The sequence below is a fragment of the Arachis stenosperma genome, chromosome 5 (assembly GCF_014773155.1).
Source record: "Arachis stenosperma cultivar V10309 chromosome 5, arast.V10309.gnm1.PFL2, whole genome shotgun sequence".
NCBI classification, from domain to species: domain Eukaryota; kingdom Viridiplantae; phylum Streptophyta; class Magnoliopsida; order Fabales; family Fabaceae; genus Arachis; species Arachis stenosperma.
In genome coordinates, this window is record NC_080381.1 from 31,113,849 (window position 1) to 31,126,225 (window position 12,377).

Consider the following 12,377-nt stretch of genomic DNA (forward strand, 5'->3'; position numbering starts at 1 on the left):
TGAAACTCCTTCTTATTTGGGACGTCCCAGGAGGTTTTCCTTACTAGGATTTTCGTCCCCCTCCTCCCTTGTGCATTCGGCCATATGATCACATCAATGGCCTTGCACTCCTTTGGATTCTCTTCTGTATTGCTTGGGAGAACACTGGGAGGAGTTTCAATAACTTTCTTACTCAGCTGGCCCACTTGTGCCTCCAGATTTCTAATGGAGGATCTTGTTTCATTCATGAAACTGAAGGTAGCCTTTGACAGATCAGAGACATATTGGCTAAATTAGAATTGTTTTGTTCAGAGTTCTTGTCTGTTGCTGAGAAGATGATGGATATGGCTTGCTATTGTTCAGCCTGTTGCGTCCACCATTATTAAGCCTTGTTGAGGCTTTTGTTGATCCTTCCATGAAATTTGGATGATTTCTCCATGATGAGTTATAGGTGTTTCCATAAGGTTCACCCATGTAATTAACCTCTGCCATGGCAGGGTTCTCAGGATCATAAGCTTCTTCAGAAGCTGCCTCTCTAGTACTGTTGGATGCATGTTGCAATCCATTCAGATTTTGAGAGATCATGTTGACCTGTTGAGTCAACACTTTGTTCTGAGCCAATATGGCATTCAGAGTATCAATTTCAAGAACTCCTTTCTTCTGAGGTACCCCATTGTTCACGGAATTCCTCTCAGAAGTGTACTGAACTGGTTATTGCAACCATATCAATTAGTTCTTGAGCCTCTTCAGGCGTTTCTTCAGGTGAATGGATCCCCCTGCAGAATGATCCAATGACATTTTCGAAAATTCAGAGAGACCATAATAGAATATGTCTAATATGGTCCCATTCTGAAAACAGTCAGATGGACATTTTTGGTCAGCTGCTTGTATCTTTCCCAAGCTTCATAGAGGGATTCACCATCTTTTTTGTTTGAAGGTTTGAACATCCACTCTCAGCTTGCTCAGCTTTTGAGGAGAAAGAATTTATCCAAGAAGGCAGTGACCAGCTTATCCCATGAGTCCAGGCTATCCTTGGTTGTGAATCCAACCATATTCTAGCTCTGTCTCTTACAGCAAAAGGGAAAGCATTCTGTAGACTTCAGGATCAACTCCATTTGTCTTTACAGTCTCACAAATCTGCAAGAATTCAGTTAAAAACTGATAAGGATCTTCAGATGGAAGTCCATAAAACTTGCAGTTTTGTTGCATTAAAGCAACTAGTTGAGGCTTAAGCTCAAAGTTATTGGCTCCAATGGCAGGAATGGAGATGCTTCTTCCATCAAACTTGGATGTTGGCTTAGTGAAGTCACCAAGTATTCTCCTTGCATTATTATTATTATTTTCAGCTGCCATCTCTTTCTCTTGTTCGAAAATTTCTAGAAGGTTTCTTCTGGATTGTTGCAATTTAGCTTCTCTTAATTTTCTCTTCAGAGTCCTTTCAGGTTCTGGATCAATTTCAACAAGAGTGCCTTTATCCCTGTTCCTGCTCATATGAAAGAGAAGAAAACAAGGAAAGAAGAGGAATCCTCTATGTCACAGTATAGAGATTCCTTTATGTTAGTAGAAAAAGAAAGGGGGTAGAAGAATGAAGAAAGAGGGTTCGGATTTTTGGATGAAGAGAGGTGAAGAGAAGTGTTAGTAATTAAATAATTAAATAGAAGAAGAGAAGAGGAGGGAGAATTCGAAAATAATTTTGAAAAAGAGTTAGTGATTTTCGAAAAATAAAATACAATTGAAATTAAAATTTAAAACAATTAATTAAAAAGAATTTTTTTGAAAAAGAGAGAGATATTTTCGAAAATTAGAGAGGGAAAAGTAGTTAGGTGGTTTTGAAAAAGATAAGAAACAAACAAAAAGTTAGTTAGTTGATTGAAAAAGATTTGAAATCAAAATTTAAAAAGATAAGAGGATAAGAAGTTAGATAAGATACTTTGAAATCAAATTTTGGAAAAAATAAAGTTTTTGAAAAAGATAAGATAAAAAGATAAAAAGATTTTTAAGAAAAAGATATTTTGAAAAAAAAAATTTAATTTTTAAAATTACTTAACTAACAAGAAACTACAAGATAAGATTCTAGAACTTAAAGATTGAACCTTTCTTAACAAGAAAGTAACAAACTTCAAATTTTTGAACCAATCACATTAATTGTTAGCTAATTTTCGAAAATATGATGGTAAAGATAAGGAAAAGATTTTGAAAATAATTTGAAAAATATTTTTGAAATTTTCGAAAAAATAAAAAAAAAAGAAGATATGATTTTTGAAAAAGATTTTGAAAAGATAAGATTTTTAAAATTTGAAATTTTGACTTGACTTGTAAGAAACAACTAATTTTAAAAATTTTTGACCAAGTCAACCCAAAATTTTGAAAATTTGGAGGGAAATAAGGAAAAGATATTTTTTTTTTGATTTTTGAATTTTTAATTATAAGAGAGAAAAACAACAAAAAGACTCCATGCATGAAATTTTTAGATCAAAACAATGAATGCATGCAAGAATGGTATGAATGTCAAGATGAACACCAAGAACACTTTGAAGATCATGATGAACATCAAGAACATATTTTTGAAAAATTTTGATGCAGAGAAAACATGCAAGACACCAAACTTAGAAATCTTTAATGCATGGAAAATATGAATGCAAAAATGCACATGAAAAACAACATAAGACACAAAACAAGAAAACATCAAGATCAAACAAGAGGACTTATCAAGAACAACTTGAAGATCATGAAGAACACTATGAATGCATGGGATTTTCGAAAAATGCAAGAAATTTTTTTAAAGCATGCAATCGACACCAAACTTAAAAATTTACTCAAGACTCAAACAAGAAACACAAAATATTTTTGTTTTTTATGATTTTCTTATTTTTTTGTATTTTTATTAATTTTTGTTTTCGAAAAATCTTTGGAAAAACGAAAAATAAAAAGAAAAATTTTGAAAAATATTTTTGAAAAGAAAGTTACCTAATCTGAGCAACAAGATGAACCGTCAGTTGTCCATACTCGAACAATCCCCGGCAACGGCGCCAAAAACATGGTGGACGAAATTGTGATCACTGTTCTAATTATTTTCAGATGAAGGCTTCTAAGGGGCAGCAGCTGAATTCACAACTCCGTTCAACTAACCAGCAAGTGTACTGGGTCGTCCAAGTAATAAACCTTACGTGAGTAAGGATCGATCCCACAGAGATTGTTGGTATGAAGCAAGCTATGGTCACCTTGTAAATCTCAGTCAGGCAGATTAAAATGGTTTATGGGTTTTCGGAAATTAATAATAAGAAAATAGAAATAAGAAAATAGATAATAAAAGGGATACTTATGTAGCCTCATTGGTGGGAATTTCAGATAAGCGGATGGAGATGCTGTAGAGCCCAAGGACGCCTGCTCTCCTACTGCTTCTACTCAATCCTTCTTACTCCTTTCCATGGCAAGCTGTGTATAGGGGTTCACCATCAGCGTGGCTACTTTTCAATCCTCTCGGGAAAATATCCTATGCGGCTGTCTCGCACAGCTAATCATCTGGGGCTCACCCATGGTTGATGGCTACATCCCATCCTCGCAGTGAAACTAATGCTCACGCACTCTGTCACAGTACGGCTAATCACTGGTTGGTTCCCGCGCCTACTGGAATAGAATCCCTTGATTCTTTTGCGTCTGTCACTAACGCCCAGCACTTGCAAGTTTGAAGCACGTCACGGTCATTCATTACCGGAATCCTACTCGGAATACACAGACAAGTTAGACTTTCCGGATTCCCAGGACCTACTCGAATACCACAGACAATGAGACTTTCCGGATCCTCATAAATGCCGCCATCTATCTAGCTTATACCACGAAGATTCTGTTGGGGAATCTAAGAGATACACATTCAAGCTCGGTTGCATGTAGAACGGAAGTGGTTGTCAATCACGCGCGTTCATAAGTGAGAATAATAATGAGGGTTATCTAACTCATCACATTCATCATGTTCTTGGTACGATAATATCTTGGAATAACTAAGATAGCATTTGAATAAAAGAAGATAGAATTTCATTAATACTTGAGGTACAGCAGAGCTCCACACCCTTAATCTATGGTGTGCAGAAACTCCACCGTTGAAAATACATAAGCAAAGGGTTCAGGCATGGCCGAATGGCCAGCCCCCCCCCCAAAACGTGATCAATGATCTCCTAAGATGAAGAATAAAGTAAAACTGAGACCAAAGATGTCTAATACAATAGATAATGTCCTATATATCTAGACTAGCTCCTAGGTTTACATGAGTAAGAATTGCATAAATTCACTTCCGGGGCCCACTTGGTGTGTGCTTGGGCTGAGCTTGATCTATCCACGAGCTGAGGCTTCTCTTGGAGTTGAACTCCGAGTTATGACGTGTTTTGGCGTTCAACTCCGGATCATGACGTTTTTTCTGGCGTTTAACTCCAGACAGCAGCATGTACTTGGCGTTCAACGCCAAGTTACGTCGTCATTATTCGAATAAAGTATGGACTATATATATTGCTGGAAAGCCCTAGATGTCTACTTTCCAACGCCGTTGAGAGCGCGCCAATTGGAGTTCTGTAGCTCCAGAAAATCCATTTCGAGTGCAGGGAGGTCAGAATCCAACACATCAGCAGTCCTTTTGTCAGCCTTTTTTTCAGAGTTTTGCTCAAATCCCTCATTTCAGCCAGAATTTACCTGAAATCACAGAAAAACACACAAACTCATAGTAAAGTCCAGAAATGTGAATTTAACATAAAAACTAAGGAAAACATCCCTAAAAGTAGCTTGAACTTACTAAAAACTACCTAAAAACAATGCCAAAAAGCGTATAAATTATCCGCTCATCAACATACAATAGCTAAATCATCAAATTAACTTGCCTCTATGCTGATGGTTTGGAAGCCTCAGTCCAAAAGAATTTAGACATGGCTTTACAGCCAGCCAGGCTTCAACATTTTTCATGAAACTCCAGAATACATAGTAAAAAAAAATTTTGAATAATTTTTGAAAATAGAGAGAAGATTTTGAAAAGATTTTCGAAATTTTTTTTTTAATAAAATAAAAATTACCTAATCTGAGTAACAAGATGAACCGTCAGTTGTCCATACTCGAACAATCCCCGGCAACGGCGCTAAAAACTTGGTGGACGAAATTGTGATTCATTCTTTTCACTTCAACAATCCCAGGTAATGGCTCCAAAAACTTGGTGTCAATTCCATGGTTCACAACTTCGCACAACTAACCAGCAAGTGCACTGGGTCGTCCAAGTAATAATTACTGAGTAAGGGTCGATCCACGGAGATTGTTGGTATGAAGCAAGCTATGATCACCTTTAAATCCCAGTCAGGTTAAATCTAAATTAAGAGATTATAGGATTAAATTAAATAAACTGAAAATAAAGATAAAGTTACTCATGTAATCCAATGGTGGGAATTTCAGATAGGCGTATGGAGATGCTGTGTTCCTTCTGAATCTCTGCTTTCCTGCTGCTTTCATCTAATTCTTCTTACTCCTTTCCATGGCAAGCTATTTGTAGGGCATCACCGTTGTCAATGGCTACATCCCATCCTCTCAGTGAAAATGGTCCTATGCTCTGTCACAGCACGGCTAATCATCTGTCGGTTCTCAATCAAGTTGGAATAGAATCCCTTGATTCTTTTGCGTTTGTCATCACGCCCAGCCTTCAGGAGTTTGAAGCTCGTCACAGTCATTCAATCCCAGAATCCTACTCGGAATACCATAGACAAGGTTTAGACTTTCCGGATTCTCAAGAATGCTGCCATCAATTCTAGCTTATACCACAAAGATTCTGTTGGGGAATCTAAGAGATATGCGCCCGGCCTAAGGTAGAACGGAAGTGGTTGTCAGTCACGCGCGTTCATAGGTGAGAATGATGATGAGTGTCACGGATCATCACATTCATCAAGGTGAAGTGCAACGTATATCTTGGATTAAGAATAAAATTGATTTGGATAGAAAATAATAGTAATTGCATTGAAACTTGAGGTACAGCAGAGCTCCACACCCTTAATCTATGGTGTGTAGAAACTCCACCGTTGAAAATACATAAGTGAGAGAGGTTCAGGCATGGCCGAATGGCCAGCCCCCAAACGTGGTCACTGGATCAAAATACAATCCAGGGATCAAAACCAAGATGATAATATGATAGTAAAGAGTTCTATTTATAATAAACTAGCTACTAGGGTTTACAGAAGTAAGTAATTGATGCATAAATCCACTTCCGGGGCCCATTGGTGTATGTTTGGGCTGAGCTTGGTCTATCCACGAGCTGAGGCTTTTCTTGGAGTTGAACTCCAAGTTATAACGTGTTTTGGGCGTTCAACTCCGGATCATGACGTGTTTCTGGCGTTTAACTCCAGACAGTAGCATGTACTTGGCGTTCAACGCCAAGTTACGTCGTCAATTTCCAAATAAAGTATAGACTATTATATATTTCTGGAAAGCTCTGGATGGCTACTTTCCAACGCCGTTGAGAGTGCGCCATTTGGAGTTCTGTAGCTCCAGAAAATCCATTTTGAGTACAGGGAGGTCAGATTCCAACAGCATCAGCAGTCCTTTTGTCAGCCTTTTTCAGAGTTTTGCTCAAGTCCCTCAATTTCAGCCAGAAATTACCTGAAATCACAGAAAAACATACAAACTCATAGTAAAGTCCAGAAATGTGAATTTAACATAAAAACTAGTGAAAACATCCCTAAAAGTAGCTTGAATTTACTAAAAATTACCTAAAAACAATGCCAAAAAGCGTATAAATTATCCGCTCATCACAACACCAAACTTAAATTGTTGCTTGTCCCCAAGCAACTGAAAATCAAATAGGATAAAAAGAAGAGAATATACTATAAATTCCAAAATATCAATGAATATTAATTATAATTAGATGAGCGGGACTTGTAGCTTTTTGCTTCTGAACAGTTTTGGCATCTCACTTTTTCCTTTGAAGTTCTGAATGATTGGCTTCTCTAGGAACTTAGAATTTCGGATAGTGTTATTGACTTTCCTAGTTAAGCATGTTAATTCTTGAACACAGCTACTTATGAGTCTTGGCCGTGGCCCTAAGCACTTTGTTTTCCAGTATTACCACCGGATACATAAATGCCACAGACACATAACTGGGTGAACCTTTTCAGATTGTGACTCAGCTTTGCTAGAGTCCCCAGTTAGTGGTGTCCAGAGCTCTTAAGCACACTCTTTTTGCTTTGGATCACGACTTTAACCACTCAGTCTCAAGTTTTTCACTTGGACCTTCATGACACAAGCACATGGTTAGGGACAGCTTGGTTTAGCCACTTAGGCCTGGATTTTATTTCCTTGGGCCCTCCTATCCATTGATGCTCAAAGCCTTGGATCCTTTTTACCCTTGCCTTTTGGTTTTAAGGGCTATTGGCTTTTTCTGCTTGCTTTTTCTTTTTCTTTCTATTTTTTTTCGCCATTTTTTTTCGCAAACTTTCTTTTTCACTGCTTTTTCTTGCTTCAAGAATCAATTTCATGATTTTTCAGATTGTCAATAACATTTCTCTTTGTTCATCATTCTTTCAAGAGCCAACAATTTTAACATTCATAAACAACAAGATCAAAAATATGCACTGTTCAAGCATTCATTCAGAAAACAAAAAGTATTGTCACCACATCATTATAATTAAACTAAATTCAAGGATAAATTCGAAATTCATGTACTTCTTGTTCTTTTGAATTAAAAAATTTTTCATTTAAGAGAGGTGAAGGATTCATGGAATTTATTCATAGCTTTAAGACATGGTTACATACTAATGATCATGAAGTAAAGACACAAAACATAGATAAACACAACATTAAAAACCGAAAACAAAAGAAATAAAGAACAAGGAATGAATCCACCTTTAGTGGCGTCTTCTTCTTGAAGGACCAATGATGTTCTTAAGCTCTTCTATGTCCCTTCCTTGCCTTTGTTGCTCCTCCCTCATTGCTCTTTGATCTTCTCTTATTTCATGGAGAATGATGGAGTGCTCATGATGTTCCACCCTTAATTGTTCAACATTGTGGCTCAAATCTTCTAAGGAAGTGTTGAGTTGTTCCCAATAGTTGTTGGGAGGAAAGTGCATCCCTTGAGGTATCTCAGGGATTTCTTGATGATGAGCTTCCTCATGCATCTCTTGAGAACCGTGAAGGGTCTCTCTTGCTTGCTCCATCCTCTTCTTGGTGATGGGCTTATCCTTTTCAATGGAGATGTCTCCTTCTATGATAACTCCAGCTGAGTAACATAGATGGCAAATAAGGTGAGGAAAAGCTAGCCGTGCCATGGGTGAGGGCTTGTCGGCTATTTTGTAGATTTCATTGGAGATGACCTCATGAACTTCTACTTCCTCTCCAATCATGATGCCATAAATCATGATGGCCCGATCCACAGTAACTTCAGATCGGTTGCTAGTGGGAATGATGGAGCATTGAATGAACTCCAACCATCCTCTAGCCACAGGCTTGAGGTCCAGTCTTCTTAGTTGGACTGGCTTGCCTTTGGAGTCTCTCTTCCATTGAGCTCCTTCCACACATATGTCCATTAGGACTTGGTCCAACCTTTGATTAAAGTTGACCCTTCTAGTGTAGGGGCGTTCATCTCCTTGCATCATGGGCAAGTGAAACGCCAACCTCACATTTTCCGGACTAAAATCTAAGTATTTCCCCGAACCATTGTGAGATAATTCTTTGGACTCGGGTTCATACTTTGATCATGGTTCCTAGTGATCCATGCATTGGCATAGAACTCTTGAACCATTAAGATTCCGACTTGTTGCATGGGGTTGGTTAGGACTTCCCAACCTCTTCTTCGGATTTCATGTCGGATCTCCGGATACTCATTTTTCTTGAGCTTGAAAGGGACCTCAGGATCACCTTCTTCTTTGCCACAACATCATAGAAGTGGTCTTGATGGCTCTTGGAGATGAATCTTTCCATCTCCCATGACTCGGAGGTGGAAGCTTTTGTCTTTCCTTTTCCTTTTCTAGAGGATTCTCCGGCCTTAGGTGCCATTGATGGTAATGGAAAAACAAAAAGCTTATGCTTTTACCACACCAAACTTAAAATATTGCTCGCCCTCGAGCAAGAGAAGAAAGAAGAGAAGAAGAAGAAGAAGAAAATATGGAGGAGAAGGGGAAGTGTTGGTTCGGCCAAGTGGGAGAAGAGGGGGTTGTGTTGTGTGAAAATGAAGTAGAATGGAAGGGTATTTATAGGGAGAGGAGGGGAGTGTATGTTCGGCCATTTAGGGTGGGAATGGGTGGGAAAATAGTTTTGAATTTAGAAGGTAGGTGGGGTTTATGGGGAAGAGTGGATGGATGTGAGTGGTGAAGGGAGTAATTGGGAAGAGAGATTGAGGTGATTGGTGAAGGGTTTTTGGGAAGTGTGACATGGGGAAGAGTAAAACTAGGATTAGGAGGTAAGGTGGGAATATGTTAGGTGGAGATCCTGTGGGGTCCACAGATCCTGAGGTGATCCTGTGGGGTCCACAAATCCTGAGGTGTCAAGGAATTCCATCCCTGCACCAAATAGGCATGTAAAATGCCTTTGCACACCATTCTGGCGTTTAAACGCCGTGTGGTGCACATTCTGGGCGTTCAACGCCCATGTAAAACATGTTTCTGGCGTTGAACGCCAGTTTCATGCTTGTTACTGGCGTTCAGCGCCAGCTTTTCTTCTCTAGGCACATTCCTGGCGTTCAGCGCCAGAATGTTGCTTGTTTCTGGCGTTCAGCGCCAGAATGATGCTCTGTTCTAGCGTTGAACACCGGCAAGATGCATCTTACTGGCGTTGAACGCCAGCCTGTGCTTCCTCCAGGGTGCGAATTTTTTTCTGCTGTTTTTGACTCTGTTTTTAATTTTTATGATTTTTTCGTGACTCCTCATGATTATGTACCTAATAAAACACAAAATAACAATAAAATACAATAAAATAAAATTAGATAAATAAAATTGGGTTGCCTCCCAACAAGCGCTTCTTTAATGTCAATAGCTTGACAGTGGCTCTCATGGAGCCACAAGGTGATCAGGTCAATGTTGTATAGTCCCAACACCAAACTTAGAGTTTGGATATGGGATTCTAACACCAAACTTAGAGTTTGGTTGTGGCCTCACAACACCAAACTTAGAGTTTGACTGTGTGGGCTCTTCTTGACTCTGAACTGAGAGAAGCTCTTCATGCTTACTCTCTTCTGTCACAGAGGGATGGCCATGTGCCTTAAACACAAGGTAGTCCCCATTCAATTGAAGGACTAATTCACCTCTGTTGACATCTATCACAGCTCCTGCTGTGGCTAGGAAAGGTCTTCCAAGGATGATGCAATCATCCTCTTCCTTCCTAGTGTCTAAGATTATGAAATCAGCAGGGATGTAAAGGCCTTCAACCTTTACTAACACGTCCTCTACTATTCCATAAGCTTGTCTCAATGACTTATCTGCCAATTGTAATGAGAACAAGGCAGGTTGTACCTCAATGATCCCCAGCTTCTCCATTACAGAGAGTGGCATAAGATTTATCCCCGACCCCAGATCACACAGAGCTTTTGCATAGGTCATGGTGCCTATGGTACAAGGTATCAAAAACTTGCCAGGATCTTGTTTCTTTTGAGGTAAAATTTGCTGAATCCAGGTATCCAGTTCACTAATGAGTAAGGGAGGTTCACTTTCCCCAGTTTCATTACCAAACAACTTGGCATTCAGCTTCATGATAGCTCCTAAATATTGAGCAACTTGCTCTCCAATTACATCTTCATCCTCTTCTGAGGAAGAATAGTCTTCAGAGCTCATGAATGGCAGAAGGAGATTTAATGGAATCTCTATGGTCTCTATATGAGCCTCAGATTCCTTTGGATCCTTAATAGGAAGCTCCTTCTTGCTTGAGGGACGTCCCAGGAGGTCTTCCTCACTAGGATTTTCGTCCTCCTCCTCCCTTGTGCATTCGGCCATATTGACTATGTCAATGGCTTTGCACTCTCCTTTTGGATTCTCTTCTGTATTGCTTGGGAGGATACTGGGAGGAGTTTTAATGACTTTCTTACTCAGCTGGCTCACTTGTGCCTCCAGATTTCTAATGGAGGATCTTGTTTCACTCATGAAACTGAAAGTGGCCTTTGACAGATCAGAGACTAGATTGGCTAAATTAGAGGTGTTTTGTTCAGAATTCTCTGTCTGTTGCTGAGAAGATGATGGATATGGCTTGCTATTGCCCAGCCTATTACGTCCACCATTGTTAAAGCCTTGTTGAGGCTTTTGTTGATCCTTCCATGAGAAATTTGGATGATTTCTCCATGATGAGTTATAGGTGTTTCCATAAGGTTCACCCATGTAATTAACCTCTGCCATGGCAGGGTTCTCAGGATCATAAGCTTCTTCAGAAGCTGCCTCTCTAGTACTGTTGGATGCATGTTGCCATCCATTCAGATTTTGAGAGATCATGTTGACCTGTTGAGTCAACACTTTGTTCTGAGCCAATATGGCATTTAGAGCATCAATTTCAAGAACTCCTTTCTTCTAAAGTATCCCATTATTCACGGAATTCCTCTCAGAAGTGTACATGAATTGGTTGTTTGTAACCATGTCAATGAGTTCTTGAGCCTCTTCAGGTGTTTTCTTCAGGTGAATAGATCCACCTGCAGAATGGTCCAATGACATTTTCGAAAATTCAGAGAAACCATAATAGAATATATCTAATATGGTCCATTCTGAAAATATGTCAGATGGACATCTTTTGGTCAGCTGCTTGTATCTTTCCCAAGCTTCATAGAGGGATTCACCATCTTTTTGTTTGAAGGTTTGAACATCCACTCTCAACTTGCTCAGCTTTTGAGGAGGAAAAAATTTATCCAAGAAGACTGTAACCAGCTTATCCCAGGAGTCCAGGCTATCCTTAGGTTGTGAATCCAACCATATTCTAGCTCTATCTCTTACAGCAAAAGGGAAAAGCATGAGTCTGTAGACTTCAGGATCAACTCTATTCGTCTTTACAGTCTCACAGATCTGTAAGAACTCAGTTAAAAACTGATAAGGATCTTCAGATGGAAGTCCATAAAACTTGCAGTTTTGTTGCATTAAAGCAACTAGTTGAGGCTTAAGCTCAAAATTATTGACTCCAATGGCAGGAATGGAGATGCTTCTTCCATCAAACTTGGACGTTGGCTTTGTGAAGTCACCAAGCATTCTCCTTGTATTATTATTATTTTCGGCTGCCATCTCCTTCTCTTGTTCGAAAATTTCTGAAAGGTTACCTTTAGAATAATGTAATTTAGCTTCTCTTAATTTCCTCTTCAAAGTCCTTTCAGGTTCTGGATCTATTTCAACAAGAGTGCCTTTTTTCCTGTTCCTGCTCATATGAAAGAGAAGAAAACAAGAAAAGAAAGAGGAATCCTCTATGTCACAGTATAGAGATTC

At 39.1% G+C, this 12,377-nt stretch overlaps 1 non-coding gene across 1 annotated transcript; it reads left to right on the forward strand.

Moving 5' to 3' along the window:
- Positions 1–11,679: 11,679 nt before the first annotated feature.
- On the forward strand, positions 11,680–11,783 carry LOC130984334 (small nucleolar RNA R71). The gene has a single exon (XR_009088276.1). It is a non-coding gene; the product is annotated as a small nucleolar RNA R71 (small nucleolar RNA).
- Positions 11,784–12,377: the final 594 nt, after the last annotated feature.